Here is a 27,865-nt window from a genome sequence, read left to right as displayed (position 1 = left end):
ATAGAGAGATGGATGGATGGATGGATGGATGGATGGATGGATGGATGGGTGGATGGATGAGTGGATGGATGGATGATAGATTATTTAGGCATACAAATACATCCAAGTTAAGATTGATAATGATAAAGGCTGTGAAATGAATGAAAATGTTACGTTCTTAGAATATCTGCTTAGAATGAATTTATTACTAAAATAAAACACCAGTTTCTCATTTTTACTAATTCAGTTAAGGCTTGGACAGCTTAAGTATGTGAAATGGCAGGTTTAAATGGTCAGGGTCAAAAATCATGGACTCAACACTGCAAGCTCACTTGCTTTTGGGAGCAGGGGGATGACAAATTAATGTATTTGAAAATTATGTTACAAGAACGAAAACATCTAATGAGACACTATTTGAAAATTAAGAATGATGTATTTCAGAAAACTTGTCTGAAGAAGACCAAATTAAGGTTTAATGAACTGTGAGGCATTTCTCACTCTGTATCCTGAGCCCGCTGCACTTCTTTCTGCTTGGTCGGTCCCTCTAAATATGTATTTCATTGACTGGGTGAAAAAATAACCTTAATATTTTGAGATAAATGCTCTGACTAAGCATCATAATTTACTTTGAAAATTAAATCTCTATAATCTTCTATTTCCCCATTCTGAGATGCATCAGAAAGAATGGTGTGCATTACTGCTTTTAAATTTAGAAAGGCCAAATTAACTGCTCCAGAAGCTAAATTACATGTCCAAAAATCACACTGTATATTAATGCCTGATTCAGAATTCAAATCCCATTTTTCTGAATTCAATTTTAACACTTATTGAACACTGTATCTAACACTAAAGAAACCATCAAATTTAACTTGAAAACTCTATTTTCAACTTGACTCAAAAGGTTCAGAAATACTGTGAAAATAGAAGTCATAAATCAGAGATTTGACCATGTGCAAGACAAGTATGAGGCAGGATACAACCAATTCCTCCTCAAGAAGAATGAGGCATAATACTTAATAGTTATAATAGTGAAAATTGTACAAGTAGTAGTACTAGTAGTAATACTACTACTACTACTACTAGTAGTAGTAGTAGTAGTAGTAGTAGTAAAATTAGTCTTGTGAAAGCTATAAATGAGACAATGGCTGCAAAAATTGAACTTTTCATACCATTACTCTAGCATCTAGTTGAGGTAATATTGATTAAGTGTAATGTGTTTCATGGACCGTGAAAGGTAGTACTAGAAAACAAATTGAGTATTTATGATATTTATGTGAATATACCATATGAATATATGATAAATTAATACTTAGGCCACAATAGATAAAGCAATAGGTAGTATCGACAAAAAATCACATGCTTCAATATTTCAAAGGGAGCAAACTCAGAAATCTAATAAATAATTGTGTAATAAAAACCATGTTATATACATTCATGCCATTTACCATTTTACATTTATTTATATGAATATTTTTTAAAAAAAACTCAAGTTCATCTAAGCATATGCTTTACCATAGAACAATAATCCAGGGCTGGTGACAAACATTTAAATATAGAAACAGGGGTATATCAAATACAGTAATTTAACATTCTGAGTTTTTCAATAATTTATTCTACTAACAAGGCTAAAAAATCAGCAAAGTGTTCCTTGAAATGTGGCAAAAGATTCCTGCCAGGACTGCAGACTGGCATCTGAGCTCTCAACTGAGAGTGTCTCCCACCCAACCTAATGAGCTCTGCTAACTGGAGCTTCTGGGTGGCTTTGGAGAGAGAAAGGGGAAGTAAGGAGTCGTGTGATTATATTACAACCTAAAGAAAAAATAACTAAAATCAAGGAGAAGTGGGAAAACAGCAAAATGGAGACAATCCCTGAGACTGAAAAGTCTTCTTTTCTTTAGTAGTTTCTTGATTTAAAGAAAGAAAAAACCTGGGCACAAATGTGTGTGTGTGTAATATATATATATATATATATGCATATATATATATGTATATATATATATGTATATATATATATGTATGTATGTATAATAAATGTCTATATAATCTATGCTCAGTTGGGGTTGAGTCAAGAAACTACATAATGGTAAATATAAACCTAAGGTTTCAATGGTTTCTGTGCCAAATAATACTCCTGGTGATATTATTCTTTCTCTCAGATCCCTATATATCCAATTTTGATGAAATGACTAGGAATCCTTTCTTTGTGTGTGCTGTACCTGCCTTAATTGGGGGCTGAAAGGGGATATTTTATAATGTTGAAGGATAATGTCATAATCATTAAAGCACCCACACACAGAGACTTAACTCATTTATAAACTTAAGCTTTGTCAGGAAAATGCTCCGTTAACTGGCTTTTCAAATGCCAGGGAATGGTTCATTAGCTTTAACTGTAATATTATGATGACAATTCATGTAATAGAACAGAGAACCATATCTCCTCATCTACATAAAAATAATGCAGCCGCTGGAAAATTTAGGATTTCTGACACTTCTGTTATAAAGCTTCGGTATAAATCCATGCAGCATGTTGAAAAGGCATAGTTGTCCGGTTCTGGTACATTTAAACTGTCGAGGAATAGAACCTAGCAATGATTCTTCGGACTAAAAAGATTCAGCGTACTATGTACTAAGCACAGTGTGATCTGGGTAACTACACATTTACATACAGGAAACAGGAAAGAATCTGCATTCCTGAGTATGCTGAATTAGAAGTACATGGACGGAGTGCTCCGTTCGTAGTTTCTTAAGAACTATCTTAATAATGGAGGGTAGGAGAAAGTATTGATTGTACTGATTTCCTAACAAGCCTATTTCCAGAGCACAGGTCATATATTGCACATTCTAGAAAGACTTCAGGGATTTTCACTCAAACACACACACACACACACACACACACACACACACACACACACACACACACACACCAGAACCATACACTGTGCATCTAATTTCTTCCTGGCACTAAGTCAAGTACTGTGCATGTTGCAGATCACTTCCTTCTTTTGTAAAGGTCCTGAAAATGATCAAAAGAAGACCCGAGGCTCAGTATGCAAAGACAAGGAGCCTTTATTCTGCAGAAACAGTCAGAATGCTGGGGCCAACCATTCTTTGAAATGGCAACCTTATACCAAAGAGTCCAGGTCTTCTAGAGCACCAGGGGAACTCTCTAGAAGGATTAGGTAATATGAAATTTCATTGGAGAGTGCTAGGGGCTCACAGGTAGTCAGTGGTCTGAATTTCTATGTCATGAATGTTTAACTAGGAGATAGGGCTGCCCAGCCCAGCTGGCCCATCCTGGGATAAGGTATTTCCCCATTTTTTGTGGTTATCTGCAGGCTATTTTTGGGGGGAGGGACAACCTTGTTTCTGGATTTTATGATCTGTTCCTGCAGCTGGAGCCTACTGCCTTCTTTGTAAATCAGGCCTGGTCCTTAAGTGGAGACAAACGGAGTTTATTTATGTCACATCTTCCTTTCACCTTGTTCAGTTTGATGGGTGAGTATCACAAGCACCTTTGTCCCAGCAGGACATAGGGCTCTGTCAACACTGAGAGAAGCTAGTAGGTTGGCCACAGTAATTGAGGACTGGTAAGGGGTCAAGAAAATGACAAAGGCACACCTCAAAAGAGTATTAGCCTCTGGGAAGACCATACACAGTGAAGAAACACTCAGACAGAAGAGCGCCTGTATACAAAGATAGAGAAGAACGGAAAGAGAACAGTTAAGCAATTCAGAGCACGTCCTACAACAGACTTCACGTCTGAAAGGAAGGCAAAGCTACAGGAGAAAGGACTTGAGTTGCCCTTTAAGGACTCTAAATTTCATCTGAAAAAAAAATCAATAGAAATCGTTAAAGGAAGTCTCTTAATTAAGATCAAAGTGTATATTAAGATCCATAACTTGTGTGCAATTTGAAGGTGAAACTTACATAGAATAAGACACATAGAAAAAAAATTCTGTAACGCAGTTACTTGGCTGAGAAACATTGTAAAATTATAATATAAAGTATAACTGACAGAATTCTCACTCAAAATTACCATGTGGGAAAAGAGCATCAAATCTTATTAGAAGAAGTAAGCCAAAGGAAAAAAAAATCATAAAAACGCTTACTCAAAATATAGCGTCATTGCTTTACCAGTTACAAATATATCGGTCTTATTTTTCAAATTTGTTACCTGAACGTCTACTAAAAAGGCTATATGAAAAGGGAAATGATATTATCATCTACAAACACAACTCACAACTCACATTCCACAAAATTATAATGGTGCAAATGCAAAAGAACATTGACAAGCTTCTCATAAGCGCAGTATTGATAAAAACAAAAAACAACAACGAATCTGTTGGGAGCAAGAGATTCCAAGTAAGTGTTTGAACTGCATCCCACTGACACCTTACAAAAAAATTACATTCATTTTAAAAGTAGTATTTAAAAGACAGAATCGACAATCCAAACCCTTCTTATCCCCAGGTTTATTAGGTAGCTAGGAAATAGAGACCTAAAGAAATATTATAACTACCTATGATTCTCAAATAATTTTGAAATTTCTCAGGAAGATTATAATGGGGGCAGAACTGACAATTCTTTAATACATACAAGAGGAACTGTCAGCGAGTTTCCTTAGATGTTTTTCTATGCTCAAATTTTACATATTGAAACAAGACTATATGAGATAAAATGAGTTTGGCCCTATAGAAGCGCTCCAATTCTACCCAGCTTAGCTGTCTAGATTAGTCCGGCACAGCCAAATTCTGGTGGTATTAAGCATTCAAAGTAAAAGTTTTACATTCACCAACTCCTTCTGCTTCTGTGTGAAGGTGGGTTTTGAAATTCTCTAAAAATCCCGGAAAGTCCTCTCATAATAGGACAGGTATTCTGAAAGAACAATGAATGCCATTATTACTTGGGAGCACGAAGAGCAGTTGCAAACTAAATCAGCTTTGAGGGGGAGGTAAAGAGCTTTAAGATTTGCATGTGAATCACTCTGCATAAAGAGTTCCCAGCTTTTGTGTATGAGGTGGTGAAAGCTTAGGGCTTAGTCTGGACCACCCTTTGCCAGTTAGTGTGGTGGAAGAAAGAGGAGGAGGGCTTGGGGCAGCAGGGCAGGGTACTATATTTCTCTAACTTCTTTACAGAGTAGAAAGGAAATAAATCAAGGCTAAGTTTAGAAACCTAGTCCTAGGTAAGGAGAAAGCAAAACAGGATGAGAAAAATGTTAAGATAGAATATCACTCTAGAAATCAAATAAATTCTGTCCTGAGATTCATAACAAAATAGACTCAGGGAATATGGAGGCGTTGGCAACAAAACCGAAAATTTTGAGAGCTCCTAGGCACAGGTCAGAGTAAGGCACCATTGGCCAGAGAATATTCTAGTCAAGTTAAAGAATCCCTGAGGGGAAATGAAAGTCAGGGCACAAATCTGAAGTAAAACTTTGTAAAGGGAATTCAATTCACAGGCTTCTGACTTTGGCCCCAAAAGTCCAGATTCATAAAGACTACAGTTGAAAGGCTGGCAGCAGCTGTTCTACTTTGGGGACTGAGTAGGGAGCTTTGATCCTGGAGTATTAGACAGTGCTAAATTTAACAGCACTGTTCCTCTATGGAAAGAAAAAAAAATCCTATCAGATGAGAATGAAGTCAATGGCAAAACAGAAAAAGAAATTGCTACCCACTGTTTGGCATTATCTGTGCAAAAGATCTATATAATAATTTATTAAAAAAAGAAAGTTATTAAAAATTCTGCAGCTTTGAGCATGTGCTCTTTTTTTCAGGAAAAAAAGTATATGAAAATCTTCTGCAAATTTAATTATTTACTCTAGATCTGCAAAGTATTTGGTTTAAAAGTTAGAAAATTCCACTTCTGAGTGTGTTGAGGTAGAGCGTTCTCTCATAGACCACAGAATTAATGTAGATGGAAACCAAGGACAGAGATGTCCTTGTGAGATGGAATAAAATATTACATTTGAATCTGTGTGTGTGTGTGTGTGTGTGGAATAATATTAAATGTTTTTCTACATGCATTTATGCTGATTCTAGAGACAGAGTGGTAGGAAAATGGGATTTAAAGGGAACTTATACTGAATGCCTGGTACTAGAGATTAAAAATAAATAGACTGAGGGACTGATTGGCCTGAAAGGGAAACTGAGGCTTTAACAGTCACGGGATGAGGTGACTCTGGTCATTGGGAACACACTACAGAAAGGCAAGTTTCACTGAGCAGCTTGTTTAATTGCAGGGAACAAAGGCTATTTAAACCTTTGGGGAATGAATAGAGGCTTCTGTGGTGAGTGTACATCATTCACCATGGCCAGGCTGCTGGGGATGCCACATTTGCATAAGGAGGAATTCTGGATGTGATCTTAGAAGGGGAAAGAAAGTTTAACCTGGCTTCTGGGCTCCATAACTTCCTCTGGTGGGGCAAAGGTGGGAGCACGGGTATATGAGCCACCAGACGTGCAGGCCCAGGGCAGGGAGGAGTGGGGACATCCTATTCCTGAGGATCCCAGAATGAGCTATCTGGAGTTTGGACACTTCTGGACTCTACTCATTGTACAGTCCTGCTACCCATGGCTCCATGGCTCTCCTGCCCAACAGTTCGGGAATCTCATGACTGAGTAGATAACCAAAGGAAACAGAATCAGTTTATCCAAGACTGCTGGATATAACTAGAGGATCCAAATATAAAAACCACCTAAGTATCCCACAAGGAATGAGCATACAAAGACCAGGTATATATCTAACATATATGTACAGTAAATTATTTGAATATAAAATACTTGAATATGAAATAATGATGGGTTGACTTGAAGACACACGTTTGAATGAAAGCTGCCCACAGAGGAGCAAATACTGCAAGACATCATTTACATAGGGTCAGAAAGTTACACAAGTACAGAACTTAACTGAATTCGAAATTAGAACTGTGTTCCGCAGACTGGAGGGCTGATAAGACCTCAGGATGGTCAGGCCACAGAGCAGGCACCTCAGTGGGAAGAAGTAAGTTCAAGAGATCTACTGCATAGAAGAACGACTGCAGTTAACAGCTCTTCTTACATAACAAGTGCTTGAGGAGACTCTTAGTGTTCGCACAACAACAACAGCAGCAGCATGTACCATCCATGTTAGCAAAGGTAACCATTGCAAAAGTCTGGCACCTAAGGCTCAGGGGAGATCATAGAAGACAGAAGAGAGAGATTGTTAGACCCAGAGGCCAAAGAATTCTCCTGTGCTATTGTCTGTCCTAGTAAAGAAGGTGTAGCAGGGAAGCTATGCCTGGGACAGGTCACCCCACATGACAAAGGAATCAACAATGACAATACCAGTAGTCATCCTAACTTCAACTGTGAGAAACCTACGGGGCTCCACTCTTAGACAAAGAATTACAAGAGATTAGTGATTGCTGAGAAGGAAAATTAGTCTTTCCTAGGGATGAGGCCCCAATTTGATTACCTAATACAAAGCAAAGTATGTATGTATGTACATGTAACATTATAGGAACAGGACCGGTTGTATTTATCATATTTATGTGTGTATCTATTATAATTTTATGTAATTATATAACAATGTAATTCATGTATCTATATAATTAAAATATTGATAAGTTAATAAAAGAAAAAGGTCATGAATTTGACTGGGAGAGGGTTAACAATGGGTGGTTCATGGGCAGTAAACAGAAGGTAAGAAATGATGTAACTATAATTTTAGGACCTTTCAAGATATAACATTGAATGTGATTATCGATTAAAAGGGAAAGGTTAAATCAACGAAGACACAAACATCTATGAATTTTGAACAGACAACAAAGTGTAGCAAACATCCTATTTTGTGACATAGAGACTTCTGAGCAGCCTGCTCTACTGCACATTCAAGGAGGCTTTCGGGGTGAGGAAGGGGGAACCTGAGTGAAGCTATTAAAATCACTGGCATAGCACTGCGCTCTGAACAAACTGAATGAATGACTCCACCTGGCTTCGCGTTACTCTCATTCTGTGAGCCATCGTGATGTGGGAAAGAACAAGAAGTAATAGCACAGAAACTTTATGCTCAAGGAGGTTTCCTTTCATGTAAACCAGTAAAGCGGCATGGGATAGATGATCTGTATCCTCTGATATGCAGATGGGTTCATCGCTAAAGCAACCGTTCATTTGTTTATGCCCTAGTAACTATACCTTCATTTGATTGAACTTGTAACTCACTGACATCATAGGGAATGGTGTATTTACTTCCCTTCAGAAGAATAAGCATTTCCTTTGTTGAGAAAAATTTTTATGAATCTTCTTCTCACCTCACTGGTTTACCTCCTACATCTGGAAAATGCCAGAGATGACCAACTCTACGGTATGAAAGACAAAGCTTGGTGTCCGAATTCACTCTTGAACTATTCCATTTCCCTTGCGTGATATGGGGTCTGTCTGTGAAACGTGTGCAGATCCCTTGGGGATAGGCACGTGGTTTACTCTGGCCAATATTAAGAGGTCAGAGACGAATTCTGTCTGGCAATCAAAAGATTTAATACTCGGTATAGTGTTAGTAAGCACATTCTCTTTCCCCTCACTTCAAATACAGACATGACCCAGATAGAAACGGTTTCTTCCTCACAAGCCCTGGAATGAAGGCAGTGGGGAGCCCAGCTGTCTGAAGCTCCTGAGAGGCTGTAAGCACCAGAGAGAAATAAACCTTTCGTGAGACACTTGGGTTCCTGGTGCATGAAGTATCTGAGCAGGCGAGGCATTTGCTCGCAGCCCTGGCATCAATTCCCAGACGCTTTTCTATTCTTCTAAAGTGGCGAAAGAAGACTCGTTATGAAAGAAGACGTATTTGCTGCATTTTCCTATTGTAGGCTTTGGTATAATGTTTTTCAAGACAGGAATGGTAAAAATTAAAAAAACATAGACTCTTTCAGGCCTAGATTAAATCTAAATGGCCCTTCTTACCTGCATGATATTCAATGAACGCCTCATAGGTATCGTCCACAAATAGAATGATGGTTTATGCCTTGCACCCAAAGATTGGTGAGGTTTAGCTAAACCAACACTCGTAAATCAGGGCACTGTTTACCATGTTGTCTTTGGCTACTACGGTCAATGCATTTATTTTACTGCTTTGTTTTCTGAATTCGATTCTAACCCATTGGACAATGGTGTTTACGTCACATTCAAATTTAACCAGACTTCACCTAAAAGATGTGATATCAAGTTTGTCCTCAAAACTTTCCAGCAGCTTCCCCATTTACCCCAGGGATAACTGGATTCTCTCACTATCCAACGGTAACCACCACCAGTCCAGTGTGTAAGAAGCTCCATCCCGCCCACACCCCATCTCTTATCTCCCATTGTTACTCACTCACTGGAGTCTAGAGAAGCTGTTCTTGCTCTTCGTGCCTTTCAATTTGTGATGTATACTGTAGCTCTCCCACTGCCTAGAAGGCTATTCCTCCAGGGATCCTCACGGCAAAACCCTTTACCTACCTTATGACTTTGTGCAAATGTCATCTCTAAGTTAGACAGAAATATGGCCACCCTTATTCCCACCTGCATTCTATCTGTTTTGCCCCACCACTCATCACTTTCTAATAAGTTATGTTTATGTTGGAAACACATCAGGATCTGTGAGCGAAGGTCGTTCTGTTCACTGACAGCAAGCACTGAAAACCGAGTGTGTATCTGACAGATGCGAGCTGCTGAGTGCGGAAACTGAGCCGAGTCTTAAGGAGTCTCTTCGGTAAGTAGGGCCTTGGTCCAGCAGGTAAGCACGGCATCCTAGAAAGTCAACCTCTAAGAAACTGGGCCTTGTTTAAAAAGCTACGAAGAGCCAAGAGGTAAGTGAAGCCCAGATGATGAGGGATTTTATATTCTGTAGCTTCCACATTTGGCTTGAGGAAGGTCAGCTATTTCAGGCTAATAAGGAAATCATGCCCTCAGAAGCCCTGAGACTGTGGAACTGTTTAGATCTGTACTTTAATATTTAATTTCATATATTTCCTGAAGGAAAGTGATTAATAATTGCAGCCAGTGAAGCATCTACTTTAAAAGACTGACCCCTGCAAGCTGTTGGTTTTTTTTGAAGATTAAAATAGTAGCATCTTTTTATTAAATAAAACAAGTCATAAAGTAGCATTTTTTAACTTCACAGAGACGAAAATAAGCTAAATGAAAATATGAAAGATAACTAATTAGCCTCAAGCTTTGAAGGGGTTTTATTTTTCTTTTTCTTTTTAGAATAACCAAGTTGACTGTCTCACATTCTGACACTGTGAGACAGTCTAACATTAATTTGAAATGATCATGCCTTGCCCCATTCACTTCAATTTTAATAAACTTATCTCAATCCCCCCCCCCCCCGCCCCAACCGAACTGTCAAATTTGACTCTGGCTCATATCCATTTATCAAAGTAAAAGAATCAGAGATAACACAGGAGGTATTAAGGGTCATCCCTCCTGCAGTAATCCATCAACACAGGCAGGTGGTCCAAACAGCAGCTCAGTTTAGTGAGGGAAGTGAACACCTGCAGGTTCTCCACAGAAAGTATAATCTTTTAAGCACAATGAATAACAGAACTCTGACAAAGTAAAAAAAAAAATGTTTGAAGCGCAAAACAGTGATTTAATTTCACTTCAATGCTGTCTTTAATTCTGCCATTTATCTTCCATGAAAGCCCGCTGTGTCGTTATTGCAACTCTTCCTCTTCCCAACCCTTTCATTCTTTATGGACGCCAATTAATTATTTCCAAGAAATCTGGCATACACTCAAATTGCCTACAAATATCTTCATGCTAGCAACCTAATCTAAAATGCCAAAAACGCATTAATGGAAACGAATGCTCCGCAGTCTTTAGGTGGAATGTACATAGAGCTAAGACACTAAAGACGGGCTACCTTTTTGTATTCTAGCAGAGGTGAAAATACTGTTAAACGTATTTCACTTACATTTAGCTGTACACGGGCAGAGTAGAGCCACTCTGAATGAAAAGCATGAGTGATCATTTCTATACTTACAAAGAGCTTTAAACATTGGCCCTTTGAGGACATCACACAATGTATTTGATAATATTTATGCTTTCCAACTGTCCCTGGATCTCTCCCTACCCAACTACCATTGTGTTCTCTTTTTCAAAAAAATTGTAGATTAAGCAAGTCCAGTTTTCCTGACCATATACTTTTGTGTGGTCTCCTAATTAAGTGTGGTTAGCCCATAAAGAAACCCGATTCTAGCTCTCCCAGCATTTAGATAGATAGACTTCTGAGATTTATGCCAAGGATGCATAATTTGATTGCTTTCGATATAGTACACACCCCCACACACAATATTTTGAACCCAACAAACTTACATTAAAGTTCAAAATCTCTATACCTACCTCTCAACTAGCTACTAGCAGTCAGATTACTATGGAGAAAAATTGCCTGGGCACCTAAAAGAAGTCTAAAGAATTCTCTAACTCTGTATTGTAGCAATTTATTTCATTGTTAACAGTGGAAAAGGGGAGTCTGTCCTGAAATGTTTTGCATCAAACAGACCTTGACATGGTTCTATAATGTGAGGCCAATTGCAAAGGGAAGACGAACAGTGTGTCTAGGCATTCAGATGTGTCACTCCTGGTTATGGCTTGCCTGGCTGAATTAGTATCAAATAAAACAACTATCTCAGGTCTTTTTACACTCTGGCAACAAAGATCCCAGAGGAACTTAAACCTTTAGAGGGGATATTTGTCAGGGTGAATGCAGCCCTTCCTGGGTCACCTTGGTGAGGACAATTGAGAGAAAGAGCCACTAACAGCTCTGTCCTCAGTTCTGCTTGTTCCTTTTGAAAATGGTTATGAAATCAATTGGTCACTACTCCCTGAAACTAATTACCACTACAAGCTGATTCTCTTTCCTTCCAAACAGCAACTCTATAGCTTATTAGTCATTGGAATGAAACTTTCCAAATTTGAAAGCAAATCAGGACAGAAAAAAGTAATAAGCATCCAAATTATTATCTAATAACCAAAAATTACATATACTACCAATGTCTATGTGCATGTTTTTCATGAAAAATTTCAACCTGGGTTGGCAATACTCCACTCAAGAGCCATAGACTATCTAACAAAACTGAACAAAATAAACATTAAACATGAGAAGCCTTCTTTTAAACCATTAATCAGAGTTGTTGAAGACACGTCCAAAACATTATAGATTTTGTGTTTGTTTTTGCTGTTAGTTTTTCTGCTGCTCTTGGTTGTTTTTATAATGGACTTTGGACAGAGGAACTGAGGATACGAGCTAGATCTGACCTGAAAACTACCTCGCTGGGTACTAACTTTCATGGTATCAGATGACGTCATGCAATCTCTCAAGGGAGCCAGCAACAAACAGTCCTAGGCTTCTATGATGCCTATGAACTGAGGCAATTAACAATGTGGCACAGTAACCGCAAAGTGGCAGTAGTTGTACATACACATTGGCTGAACTAAAACCTCTCTATTTGGAATGAAGGCCTGCTCCGTCAAGACAGAAACCATGCTCGGTTCTGGAAACCAGTCAACTACCATGCCTAGGGAGGTAATGGATCTTAGATCAGAACCTATAACTGTCTCTACAAAACAATCACTCTGCCTAACTGTATTCTCAACATGTATCCTTATACCCACAGAAAGATCTAGCTCTCATCTCTCAATGAGGAAGCTTGTCTTTTCAACAGATGAAGGTAATTACAGATAACCACAAAAGATCAACATGTAGAGAAAATGAGACAGTTTAGTGCTCATCCCTAATCAATCTACCTACCACAAATGGCTGCACCTAGGGCTCTGGGAACATCTGGAAAGAGGGAGCAGAAAGACAGTAAGAGCCAGGCAGACTGGACATCTGCTGTGAGATTGTGTCCCCTAGATATGTCAGAGGAGCTACCCCTATGCAGTGCAAACATTATGGCTGCCTAAAGAAGGAAGACACCAACAAGCTTAATGATGTGGAAGCATGAGGAATTTCAGAAGACCCAAACCCTACACTAAGAACTCTAGGCAACTAAGTAATGCTGGGAGCTGGAGACAGAGTCTGCACTAGAGGAGCATCTCTGTTAGGTTACTCAATGCCAAGTACAGAGTCCTGAAATAATATGCACACACAGAGCAGCTTATTGTTACATGTATTAAATGTATATATCTATCTATCTATCTATCTATCTACATACATACATACATACATATATATATATATATATATATATATATATATATATATATCAACAATTAAAGACAAAGACGCCAGAGGACATAGCTTTCAAAGAGACTGGGGGTGTTGGGGGAGGGAGGAGTTTGAGGTTTGAGACAGAGGAAGGATAGAAGGAAAATATGTAATAATATTCTAATTTTGAGTATTAGAAGAAACAACTTAAAAGGACTTTTAATCATAGAATTTAGTCCTTATCGAGTAGAGGTTGTATTAAAAGTACCTGCACAGGGTTTGTTTGTCTGTATGTTTATTCTTCTTATTTTTCTTTTCTTTCTTTTTTTTTTTCGGAGCTGGGGACGGAACCCAGGGCCTTGGGCTTGCTAGGGAAGCGCTCTACCACTGAGCTAAATCCCCAATCCCCTGTATGTTTATTCTTAGCTAATTATTTCCAAAGGTGAAGCCAGGGTTTCAATCTCATGGCGTATGTATGGATCCTAAGAAAATTCCAGGATCTATGTTTCTTAACTCAGCAGGAGATGGTAACTACACTGTATACTTACTAAGTCTGTAAACAATAATGAATTATAGAGCACTGTGTCAAGCACATTATATGAACTTGTATTCCTTTGGATGTTTTAATATTTGCTGATATGTAAGAGATTTCCAACTGCAAAAGGTCTTTCAAGTATATCATCTTACTAGATTATATGAAAAGATATAGAAGGGGAAAGAGAAAGAATAAAGGGACTGTCCTGGTTAGTTACTTGTTTTTTGTTGTTGTTTTGTTTGTTTTCCTCAATTTGACATAAGTTAGATATATCTTAGAAAACTAATCTCAGTTAAGAAAAATGTGTCTGTCAAATTGCCTGAAGGGGTATTTTTCCTTGATTAAATGTTGAAGCACAAAGGTCCAGTCTGCTATGCAGGAAGGACCATCAGTGGCAGACTGAGTAAACCATGAAGGAAAATCCAGTAAGTATCATCCATCTGTGGCCTCTAAGATGGGCTACAACCTAGACCTAAATAAAACTCTTCCCTCTCCAAGTTACTTTTGGTCACACAGTTTATCATAGCAATAGAAATCTACTGAGGCAGGGAACAATGAGAAGGAAGGACAGGGAAGGAAGGAAGAATGGAAAGAAGGAAGAAAGAAAAAGGAAAGAATTGTGAAATGTATAAATTGAATTCAAAAGCTATCATCCCACTTAAAAACTTAGCATATGAGAGAATAACCAAACTAAAAATGCTAGTATTCTACTCAGGGCCACTCTTACTAACAGAACTGTGATTTGTATCAAGAATTTGGCACGATCTATCCTCTAAGAAATGAAGAGACAGAATTTCACACAACTTCCAGTGCTAGACCAGTATTGCTTTGTTATTTCTTAGGACAGATCCATTCTAAAGTCACATCCTGTGCTTTCCCACACACTGGGCATTAGCAAAGAGCAGGTGGTCATGGCATCTAGAGGATTCACTTTGCCTAGTGCCCAAGAGAAAAAAAAAGCATGCCCAGTTAGATATGACTCAAGTGTCCCCCTCAACATCCCATATGCTTGCCACATCTATACCAGTTTCTTCAATGTGAGAAGCAGCAACAGACACCTTATAGAATTCAGCATAGCCACACAAAGTCACAAAATAGAGTTGAGAAGGCCACAATGGCTAGAGCTTTATACAAGGCAATCCTCTGTTGGATTGACACTTAGAAGACAAAATTAATTTTTGAAGCATCTCTGCAACTTCCTCAATCACTTATGACCAAAGACTTTACAAAACAAATTCCCCCAAAAATCCTCTAACTGTATGCTAGTCTTTTCTCTCTATATAATGCTCAGTTATTCATTCTGCCCTGGTTCTCAGAAATAAGGATCCAAAAGCTTTGGGCTCAGAGGGATGCATCCTCCATACTCACCAGCATCCTGCTTCAGCGAGAGTCTTGCCTGACTGTTTATAAACATCTCTCTGTGTGTGTGTGTGTGTGTGTGTGTGTGTGTGTGTGTGTGTGTGTGCGTGCGCGCGCGCGCGCTCACACATGCCATGGCATACTGTTAGATGCCAAAAGACAACTTATGGGAATCTGCTATTTTTCCCACCAAATGGATTCCATGGACCACCACTCAGGTCTTCAGAGTTAACAACAAGCCCTCTTACCCGCTAAGCAGTCTTGTCAGCCTGCAGATCTCCTGATGAAGATAATGATGGCTTTGAACTCCTAATCTCCATGCCTTAGCCTTGTATGTACTAGGAATATAGCATGGTGTACCATATCCAAATAAACATATCTTGAAGGTATCGTGTTATGTGTCCTACTTCACAGGAGTCTGTCTGATGATGTCGCACCTGCTAACACAAAGCCTACCTTCCCATTCATGCTGTCTGCTGCTATGATAACCCAGAACTTATGGCCATCTAAAAGCACTTACTGCTAAGAGGCATTCCCTACCAATCCCCTTCTAGGTTTTCAAAATTGAATATTTTTAGTAAATTTTGTAATAATAATTTTAGAATCGTAGCAAGGATGTTAATTTTGTTTCTATTTAAAGGCAAATTTCTGACATTTTATGCTTAGTCATATTACTTTGCACTTTGACTTAAGCATTTGCGTGCTGTTGTTGTCTTGTGTGGATTTGTTCTGTCATTTGTTTTTAATCATCCAAGTCATATAGAATATGTATGTGTGCTGTCCAGATAGCTTTATTTGCACATGTGCATCCTGTTTTCAAGTAACAACAACAACAATTTCATTCCTTTTTCCTCTGAATGCACCTTCTATTTTCTTCTTTCTCGTTTCTTTAACCATGTATGTCACAACCGGTTAAGGAATCGTACAAGTAACGCCAGTATTTCCCCGTCTCTGCCTTCATGCCAAGACCCTCTGTCCTTACCTTAATCAGGGCCTGGCAGGTACTAGGTGCGTTTTAGCTGACTTCTAGGAATTTTGCCTGCCAAAATTCAGCTTTCTGTCTTCAAAGTGCCTCAGAATTCCCTTCCTATCTCTTTTACTTCCCTCCACTGTCCATCCAGCCTCCTTTTCTTTCATCTCCACACCAAATGTCAAGGGGGAACTCACAGATATGCCGTTCACATTGGTTTATTAATATTTTCAGCACAGTATTTCTTAGTATGCTTTCCTTTTTGATTTCTACAATCTGTTTTCTCACGGCCTCTGCTTTTCTTGCATGTAAGATGTGTCTCTGGTCTGTGACTAGTTTTGCTTCTTCTCCAGAGCCCTAAGCACTGAAAGTGACTTCATAAACTAAGCCAGCGTTTCTTGTAGAGATTCTAATGGAATGCAGCTGATGGCATCCAGGACAACTGTCATGTTCCATGATGAATTCAAGTACTAAGTAGATGCAAGTGGTTAACTTCTCACAGACTCTAAAATTTTGGACAAAGTCTCAAAGTTAGAAACGCGGCCTCTTAGATGAATGTACTTAGCAGACACTGAATGGATATTTATTATATTCTAGGAATTAGTTGTTTGGGGTACTCGTTTCAGTGAACAAAGCAGACGATGCTGGGACTGTGCAATGCACACACTTGAAGGAACAGAAATCAACTTAGCAAATGCAAATCTGAGGAAAAGAAACCCAAACAAAATCTCATGTGTGTAGGGATCATCATATGCTCATGGAAAGTAGGAATATAGCTAGAATCATCAAGAAAGGCAGGAAGGCTGGGTCAAACGGAGCAAGAAAAAACAATTAAGGAGATAGTATAGCAGGGACTCACAGAGCTAAGGGGAACCAGTGCTGGTGTGGGAGGGCAGACACAGCCACACTGATGATGGTGAATGATGTTTCGTTTTTGGTTTAATTGTGTATAAATCTGAAAAGGCATTTCATGGTATTGGGAATAAAAGTATCACAGACAACCAACCTTAGGTTATGAGAGCGCCACTGTGGTGGCTGAAGTGGAGCAGGGGTTGTGATAACAAGGGTGTAACGAGAGCACAGTGAGGCAAAGGAAAGATGACAGTTAAAAGAGGATGAGAGGGAACAAGAGCAGTTTCTCTCTACATACTTCACAGTTTAGCCCTGTTTACTTCTCTGTGGTGTGTGTGTACACATGTGGACCTGTGGACCTGCGTGTGTGTATAGCTGCCAGCAGAGTTCTGCCAGCAGAAAACGACACCGAATTCTGGTGCCACCGTTATAAGCAGTAATGAGCCACCTTACAGGCATGCTGGGAACAGAGCTCTAGCCTTCTGCAAGAGCAGTTGGCCCTGTTACCCTCTGATAAATCATTCCCTTTAGAGGGACAATCTAATGTTCATTGTTTGACACAAGGCACAGGGCAGCCCAGCTGGCCCTCTACCTGAGGTCTACCCTGATTCTGAAGCCCTGGTCCTCCAGCTTCTACACCTGTGTGCCTCCACAGCTCATTTCAGGACATGCTGAAGACAGAACCCAGGGCCTTTCAAGTTTAGCGCTACACCTACTAGGACTCCAGGACATACACAGTATTTTAACAAAAAGCCATAGATCACCGAGAGACAGCAGCTTGAAATCCAGAAAGGATCCATGATATTTCTATGAAAGGATGTAGTTAAGAGAGATTTGGGGGAAATGTTGGAGATTCAGTTTTATTCACAGATAATTTGAGAGATTTCTATGCATCTGAGGTGAACTATGGGAAGAGAGACTAGAAGGGTGGCAACGTTTGGAATGTAAATGAATAAAATAATTTAGTAAAAACAACTACAGTAAAGACCAGAAACATACAAATAAACAGAACAAGTTCTCTTTTCTCTCTATTTTCTCTCACCCCTGGCACCAGTTATTTCCAAATATACTTTCCAATCAATACTTTACTATATATTACCCTGTTTGCCTTTCTCTAGCTCTGCTTAGACTTGGTCTAACCTGTAACAATATTCAATAGAAATCTTAAAACACTGTGTGACTTCCTTAGATGAAATGTACTTCTGACTCTGATAGGAAGCTGTAATATGTTGTCTATGAAGTAGACTTACCGACTTTTTGGAACCTCAGGCTGAATTCACAGTGAGCTCTTATTTTATCTTATAAAAAGTGCAGCGCAGGAAGGATAAATGACTTTCCAAAGGTCAGCTCTCTCAGTATTACAAAGCTGGACTGAGAACCACGAGGCCTGCAGCCAGTGGGGCCCCTGCCTCTTAGGTGGCTTCCTGCTTTGGCTATAATTTGTAGGCAGTCATATTCTATTTACATATTTTATTTGTAAATATAATTAAACTCCAGACTTTAAAGTCACCATTTCCCTGGTCTAGAGAACAAAACTTTCTCTTTTTCTTCCTTTGCCAATTAGCTGTGTTTTGGGGACCTCCAGTTAACCTCAAGATAAACAGGGCTATGAATTGTCAAAGTGTAAGCAGAAAAGAAAATTGTATCAGTAAGACAGTCTTGGCTTTCAAACATAAAAATACTAACTCTTATGTGTAAATGAGTACGGTCAGGCTACACAGAAATGGCTCTACAAAGTTTGCAAAAAAACTACCCCCACACACTCATACACACACACACACGCATACACACACACATACACACTCACACATACACACACATACACACATACACACACACACACACACACACACACACACACAGACACACAAACACATACAGAGAGTTCTGAAATATCTCTTTTGTAAAATGATGGTGATGGTGATGATGATGGTGGTGATGATGATGATGACGATGATGATGATGACGATGATGATGATGATGATTTCTGAGATTTGTATGTCCATACATTCTTCAGCTTCAGGCTCGATTGTGAGTCTATAACTTAAAAATGCATAAGAAGAAATTAAGCCTCCGAGCCCAGAATATGGGGTAGCTCTAATTACAGATTCTGTAGTTCCATAAAATGTTAAGCTATTGATTCATTTGTAATTTTTTATCTTCTTTCAATGTCAATTGGAAATCTGCACAAGACCACGATCTTCACAGGCTCTTCAAAGGCAAGAGACTGAAGGGGAGATGTGGACCCCTCTCCTCAGTTCTGCCAGTACAGAAATAGCCTAGACTCCGTGAGGTAATTAGTCAGCTGCGTTACAGCCTTTAAATAGAATTAGAACCCACTTTGAAACTGACTTTAGCCAGGTTCTCTCATTACATTAATGGGACAAATAGGGATCAATGGAGATTATAGCCAGCCAGTGCGCTATACACTGCTCGCAAACACTCTGCCTTTGCATTTCTGAGATTCAGAGCCTTCCCTACTCTGCTTTCATGAAATGTGTTTAGCATGCAGTCCCCTCTCCCTCAGGCGCCATATCTCCTTACCCGCCCTGAATGTTTCAAGTCTCAAGGCGGTACCTTCAAATTGACGACATCTATGAATTTTCTTTTAAGTACAGGGACAATTTAATGGGTATGATCTGAGGATATACATATGTTTCATTTCTAAATGTAGATTCAAAAAAGAGACTGTCCCACCTCCTGTGCAACAAGATACCTTAGGACTGAAATGTTGGGAGGAAAAGACAGGTTTTTGGTGTTGTTGGAAAACAGTAAAAAAGAAAAAAATCAGCAACAACAACAAAAAAATAAAGCTAACGCCCACTAAGAATGTCCCACAACTTCAATCAGTGCCACATTATCCAATCAGACCCTTAGTTAAATATTTAAATAAATCCTTCAGTTTACTTTTTTCTTTATTTTTGTGAGGTTGTTTTGGTTTTGGTGTTATTGCTGTTGTTTTGAAGACAGGGTCTCACCATGTACATTTGACTGCCCTGAAGTTTGCTATGTAGACTCAGAGATCCACCGACCTCTGTCTCCCATATATTGAAACTAAAGGCATGCGCCACCATACTCTAACTCAGTCCACTTTCAAAGTGAATGTTATCGAGTCAAATAATGTTGGAAAAATGATAATATTTGAGTGCATATTAGGTGTGTTCCATTAATTTTGTAGAACTTCTGCCAAAAAGAAGTACATTTATCTACAAGAAAATCATCAAATAATTCTTTGGAAATGTTGCATTATATTATAAAATAACTTGAACCTTCCATAAAAACTTCTTCTGTGAAATCCAGGATATCCAGGATATACATATAATATAAATATATATGTATATATGTGTGTGTATGTATATATGTGTGTGTATGTATATATGTATATATATATTTATATAGTTAAATAGTTATATATATAGTTATATATATGATGGATGGATTGATAGATAGATAAAATAAGAAGCTCACAGAACTGTTTGAACACCACCATACTTGTTTAAAGACCTCCAACAAACAGGACTTCACTGGCCACAGTAAAGGACCAGTGTCATATTCTAATGTGGGTTCTATCTGTAAAAGATAAATATTTGAGCTTAATTTCATTCAACAAAGGCAGATGATATTTCCTGTGGTCATTTTAAAAAACAACAAATCCATTATTTATACGATAACAGGCTCGTCATGTATTAAAAAGTGAACAAAACAAAAACTAATCATTTCCCTGTGGCTTGAATGATGTGATATAATAGCTAGTCACTACCATCTGAAGATTTCACATTTCTCTAAGTGCCTTATTTGTTGTTTAACTTTACTTAAAACTTTAATTTTATTTGTGTTTAAGATGAAATGTTTGTCAAATTAATATCAGAATTTATTAATGTCAGGATTAAATTACATTTACTTCAATAAAGAGAGAATATGGAAGAATCAATGACAGACAGGCAGGAAAAATCACATCACATTTTTTAGGTTATCTAAGTGAAATCCTTAATTTAAAAATGTATTTACAATATTCAGACTACTTTCAAAGCAAATGTTAGAATAAATAATATTATCACCAAGGCATATTCTTTAATCAGAGATTATGTATATTCTATTAATTTTTGTGGCTTTCAAATGTGGTACTTTTTCCAAGGCCGTGAGTTCAAATATTTATTAAGAAGGTATGTTAAGGCTACAATACATGTAGTAGGAGTAAAGGCACGTAAGAGATCAAAGGCAAGCTACCACAAACTTTTGTTTCAAAATGTTAAAAAATTTTCAACCTAAGTTTATCCTGTCTACAAGAAATGTAGGCATGGGGATGGAGCACAGACTGAGAAAATGGCCAGACAATAACTGGGCCAACCTGAGACCCATCCCATGGGCAAGCACCAATCCTTAACACTAGTAATGATACTCTGTCATGCTTACAGACAGGAGCCTGTTGTCCTCTAACAGATTCCACCAAGCAGAAGACTCAGACATTCAAACAGTGGATAGAACATGGGGACCTTTACTGAAGAGTAGGGGGAAAGATTGCCAGCCCAGAAGGGGACAGAAACTCCACAGGAAGACCAACTGAGTCAACTAACCTGAACCCTTGGGGCTCTCTGAGTCTGAACCACCAATCAAACAATATACAGGAGCTGGACCTAGGCTCCATGTTCATATGTAGCAGATGTGCAGCTTGACCTTCATGTGGGTCCCAATAACTGGAACAGGGGCTATGCCAAAAGCTGTTGCCTGTACGTGGGATACATTCTATTGGCTGGCTGGGCTGCCTCTTGTGGATTCAGTGAGAGAGGAAAGACCTAGCCTCACAGACTTGGAGTGCCAGGGTATGTGTGGGGATACACAGGGGTACCCCACCCACTCAGAGGAGAAAGGGAGGGGAGATGTGGAAAGGGGTGACCAGGAGGGGAGCAGTGAATGGGATATAAAGTGAATACGGTAAAAAGAAGATTAAATTAAACTAGCCACAATAAAAAATTAAGGATGTCTTTACAAAGTTGCTTGACAGAATCCATAGCTCTGTGCTCTTAAGCTGCAATGCTTACCCACCGTGGTTCATAATAAAGATCAGTAGAAAAAATGAGCTGGTGTTGTCAAGGACCAGTATATCCCTCTCTATCTAGGCTCTTAGGTGACCTTGCAGTGTTCATGAAAGGAAACACTGTTTACGTAATTCCTGTTGGATAAAAGCTGCGAAGGTGCACACTTATGTTCCCGTACGAAGATTTTTTTCATCATTAAAGAGTAATTCTTAAAAGTGTATCTCTCTACTTCATATCAGCAAGTCTACTTATGAAGACACAAGTGACCAATGAGAGATGACATGGGCTTTGTTGTTTACAGGGAAGATATAATTCTGTATTTTAAAAACTATAGATAGTAAGAATTGTGGAAGCCATGTAAGACCTTGAAACATGATGAACTCCCATCACATCTGAAAAGTCTAGGAATGTCACTTATTCCGTGGCCTCAATTATTGATGGTATAGCCATACAATAATTGAAAAGGTCAAAGGCCACCAAACAGTCAAATATAAAACCATTTCCTTCCTCCCACATATTATCCTAATTACTTGTAATATGCAGAATGTGAGTTGTTACAGAGAGAGAAGGGCACCTTTCTTGGCAGGAAACTGGAGGAACTATTTATGTGCAGGATATAAAATCTTTCTAAAAACTGTCTGAAGGTAAGGTGCAAACAGAGCCCAATCTGTTCCCACTCTGGGAAGTGCCAAATATCATAATGGCGTGCTCATTCCTCAACAACTACAATAGCAGAGACAGAGCTCCAAAAAGCCATAAATGAGTTCCTCTCAAAATATCTGACCTATACTGCGGCATAAGTCTGACTACTACAGTCAGCAGAAGTCTATGAAGAATCTATTACACACACCACACGGCACTGCTCAATGTCTGGCACAGTGAATGAAATACTCGCTTCTTGCAGATTTATGTGCTGAGCTTTAAAGGGACAAAACCAACTCTGTAGCCCTTTGCTGTGGGTATATGGGCGTATCTTCGACTTCAAGCCATATCCTAACATCTCTTTTTGAGAGGAATTCCCAGGTCATCACCATCTGAACTAATAATGCATATTATCATATCTAACTCCTGTATGGAGAGTTTATCATTTTTTTTCTCGTGCTCTATCTCCATTCTACTATTGTGTCAAAGTCCAAGTCTTCTAGTATCTCCATGAACATAAAGTCTTTCAATGTCTATCTCCTTTCTCCAAAATACACAGGTGAGTCTTCTCCACTTATGTAGTACTTAAGTCCGAACTTTCTAATTCTCACAAATATTTTTAATTTACTGAATTTAATGATCATATTTACTGTCAGTTATTGACTGGACTAAGTTCTATCTACACCAATAAATGTGGAAACCAGTGTTACTGTATTTAGGGAGAAGAGCCACTCAAGAATGAATTGTGTTCAGGTGGGACCCCACCCAACGTAGCTTACTTCTAAGTATGCCAAGTCACAGAACATGCACACGTGTTCCTATTAGCAAGGAAAGGAAAATCTAGAGCAACCCAACCAAAGCTACCAGCTGGTACAAGGGATGATGGACTGACAGCTTCTAAATCTGAGGAATATGCTTTTTTCCCTTTAAATCTTCTTTACTACTTTCTTGTTACAGAACAGGCAAAGCCATCCACGCCTTATTTATGCAGAGTACTTGTTTTCTCTCCATTTTATGCTGACAGTACTCTGAAGAACAAGAAATCAAATATCTAACTCTCATACAAAGCCAAGGCTACATTATTTGCTTTAGTAATGTTAGTTAATCACATGCATGCATCTATGAATAAATATTAAACCAGTATCCTGCAGATATTTAGAGGGGGAAAGTGTTCTTTAAGAAGATGTAACCACTTGTATAAAATCAGAAAAGTGAATTGAAATAAAAACGATCCTGAATTATTCATAAATCCTGATTTGGAATTATGGCTTTTTCAATTAATAACTGTGTATACTTCAGTTCCACAATATTTCAAAATTTGATAATAACAACACTTGACATTGGGTATGATTTGAGGTAGAGAGAGACCATTAAGTATGAATTTCCAATTTCTGGTGACACTTGTCTAATAACCGTTTTCTACTCTGATCATGTTTGTCAGTTCTATTAGATAAAGAAGAAATTAGTCAAAATACAAATCTATAAAGGAGTTAAACGTGTTATAAGAGATCTGAGAGAAGTTAATAGAATAGAGAACCTGGATAACATCAACAGTCTATGATGGGGAAATAAAAGTAGGGCAGAGCAGCGCTGGAGCACAGCCAGTCTGAAACCGACTTCACAGGAAAAGCACTCTGCTTCCCTTCTCCCCCAACAAACCTATTCAGCCTAGAAATAACAAGAAGACAGTGTCTAGAGTCACACAGGACTTGAGACTCCCCCAGATGGCATGTTTCAAACAAAGACTCCTCAAGGAGAAGGAGTGCGCCAGTGGACATTGTTGTACCTTATTAGATCCTCAGTCCATGCTAGATCAGTCAATAAGGCAAGCAAAGAAAAACCCAATAGGATAATGAAATGGGAATTGTGTTTCGTTTTCTTCTTCTGTAGCAGTATTTATTTCTAAGATAAACAGGCTGTAGCTTCCTGAGGTCCTACATTATAATATGCCCTGACCACAAAGGAAACTGGACTATACCCTCACCTTAACTGTGATTAATCCCTAGCAATTCAATTTCAACTTTACGATAATCTCATTTCCCATCTACTGTCTCAATACACTACTCTCTGACTTGTGCCCATTCAAAATATTAATCTTTGATTTAGAGTTCACATTACAAGGTCTTTATGCTTTATGTTTATAAAAAAGGGGCCTTGTACATGTGATTATCCGAAAAGTGGTTCTGCTCTCAGGGGTGTGATTATAGTTTATATGACGTTAAGGGTGTATTTACGAGATCACATTATTACATGACTTTGTAGGGAATGTTATGATTATATACTTCCAGGGACGGCATTACTTCTGCTTTGGAACCTTGAGGCATCTGGGAAATTTTCCATCAGAGCATTAGTCATGTGAGGTTTGCATAAAGAATTAAGTGCCTTCCCTCAATTCAAGGTCAGCACTCTGGAACTGCAGGATTCATACTCTCACAGAGGCTAGCTTCTCCTTTCTAATAACTTTTTTCATCTAAGTGAGTTATTTGGTATCTCGAGGTCCTGCTTCTAAACTTGAATACTTTATATGCTCTGAGAATTTAAGAAAAACAGAAACCGGATTTAATGACCTATGAAATAATTAGATACACATTTTTTGTTTAAATTTGCTGAGTGACTATAGCATTTAGAATTTGATAAAGAAATTTGCATAGATATAATATATAGAGATAGATAATATATATTTATGTATTATAAATTAAAACTTTTATCATGTTCCATTAACTTAAATATTAATACACTTGTAAAAGTGGGATGGCACACTTTCCATAGTATGAACATGTGTATTAGAAAGCATCATAAAATTCAAGTGAACTAAGACAGATGAGTGCACCATAAGGCTGGCACAGTAGAGGAAGAATGAATAAGATAACAAGGATACTGACTAGATGGTATCTTTATCACTTGAAAAGAAATTCTGTGTTAGTTTATTTTCACAGCTGTTTCAGAGCATTATAGTTGTATACTTTAATTTTCAAATTATATTTACTCTAGGTATATGTATGTGTGGGACTGAGTGTAGAAATGTGCCCATGATCATTGGAATCCTGGAAGCCCTAATAGGGCCTTGGGACCTCGGGAATTACAGTTACAGTCAGTTGTGAGGTGACTAATGGGAGTGCTAGGTACCAAGCCTGGTTCTTCGGCAAAAGTCCTAAGTGTTGTTAAAATCTGAGCAATCTCCTCCACCCCAACTAGTTCTGGTGATAAAATTTAATTCAAATAAATTATCTTCATGTGTATTTCAAACAGAATTTCTAGTTAAATTTTTTGAAAACAAAATATCACTTACTTAAAATATCTATCAAGTGAGGTCATCCTCAATCATGTGACCCTGCCTTCAGGGCTCCAGGAAAATGCATCTCAGATGCAAAGTACCCCACGATTATCTAAAATAAACCTTAATGTCTAGAAGAAAACCCGAGTGTTTTCTTACTCTCAAACTTGAGGATAAAGCCATTTACTTCCAATTCTAGTTTTATGCTCTATTTATGTTTTAATTAATTTAATGTGATGACAACATTCATAGATGCCTCACATATTCACATAAGTAACACCTTGGTGATTAAAAATAATTCAATTTTTAAAGTATGGAAAGAGTGAAATTTCCACACTTTTCAAAGTCATCATAATGACTGGTTTAGCGCAAGATAGCTAGGTCCTCAGAGCTGCTTTCATATTCAATACCTTCAGTATATTTTTTAATATAGAAAGAAAATTCTCCTTCCTAAAAAGGAGACATGTTTTTTTCTACCATGCTTAAATAACTAGATAGTCTTCCTTTTTGGTATATTACGCCTCAAAAGGACCAGTTTCTGAATGAGCAGCTATAGGCTGGAATCTGATTTAACACCAATAAACTTTTTATATACTTTGATATAAATCCATTCTTCTGTATTGTACATTGGCTGGATCATTTTTTCCACATAGAATTTTCTAAATCCAGCATCAAACTCATAAAAGAGTGGTGCTCTGAGTATTTTTTTCATTTTACAAATAAGGGTATATTTTGGTATAACATGTATATTAAATATCATCAAATTATAATAGCATAAATTTTACATATTTTGAAGCTTCAAAAAAAATCTCAGAACTGGTTCCAGCAGATCATATCTTTGACTTTTTGCAACACTTCTTTGGTATGATGGAAATACTTATCATACTTGTTCTTTTTAAAACAAAATATTATGGCATTGAAGAGCAAATACACTAGCTATCCACTCAAAATGTTTCACCCTGACACAATGATTAATTTCTTTGTATGCAAGAAGGAAAAAAATGTAGTTCATTACAAGAAATGTTAAAACATCCGAGAGTTGAAAGTTTGAGATTTAAAAAGATAAACAATTTCTGTCCCTTCATTCTTAGAAAATCTGGTTTCAACTTATTAGCCATTAAATAGATGAAGAGAAAAATAGTTTATTGTCACTTTTTGACAAAATGCTTTATTGTTTAAGGGATCTTACCTAGGTGGCTTCTCATTACTAATGCAAACATCAAAACAATGGAAAGGACAAATGATGTATTGAAATGTCACTTAAATACTTTGCCTTTGTGAATGTTCTACAACTGTGAGAAACCTGGGGCTCTGTAGAGCATACGTTAAGCACTATTCCGGTATTGAGCACACATTTGAAAGCTCTATAGCCGCATGGTTATTTGTGTAATGGAGGTCCTCCAAGCACAAAGCCTTCATAGGTTCGCATAACCTTTTCACTCCAAACTGTTACGTTAGGTTCTGCCTTTGTTCTCATCAACATCCGACTCACTCAACTCAGAGACTTAGAAGGTAGCTTTATTTTTCTTTCTCCCAAACTACTACAATTCGATTCTATCTGATGTTATCAATAAATGGCTTATTTTCCCTGCATCTTTTCCATCCATTATTTCTTCCTATTACAACTGAGATCTTAGAAAGCTGTGGACACAAATCTAATGAGGGACTCAGGCTATACCACACAGTCCTAGGTACAATTCCTTCTTCTGTGACTACAAGATGGGTTACATTGGTAAACTTTTCAAGCTAGACTATGCTGCTTGTCTTTTAAGTGATAAATACAAATAAATAGTTTATAAAAGTTGTATTAAATAATTCATAGAGTAATTATGAGATGATTTCATGGATGAATGCACGTACTGAAATCTTAATTTATTAGTATATGTTAACAGTAAGATGTCAACTTCCTTCTCAAAAATCCCCCAGTGTGACTGTAAACATTCTCTGACACATCTTCTCACAGCGAGAAAGAGAAGGAATTTTAGCTATAATGCAGTTGGCCTTGGGAGAACATTGTTCCATGGCCACCTGTACATTTTTTCAAGAGTTGTTCA

The 27,865-nt window shown here is 38.0% G+C and overlaps 1 protein-coding gene across 1 annotated transcript in view; it reads right to left on the bottom strand.

Moving 5' to 3' along the window:
• The window catches only part of Kcnd2 (potassium voltage-gated channel subfamily D member 2), a 507,546-nt gene that overhangs the window by 393,954 nt on the left and 85,727 nt on the right, over positions 1 to 27,865 (bottom strand).

This window comes from Rattus norvegicus, chromosome 4 (genome assembly GCF_021556685.1).
Source record: "Rattus norvegicus strain SHRSP/BbbUtx chromosome 4, alternate assembly SHRSP_T2T, whole genome shotgun sequence".
NCBI classification, from domain to species: Eukaryota; Metazoa; Chordata; class Mammalia; order Rodentia; family Muridae; genus Rattus; species Rattus norvegicus.
The sequence above is the reverse complement of the archived record's forward strand: the minus strand, read 5'-3'. Positions and strand labels throughout refer to the sequence as shown.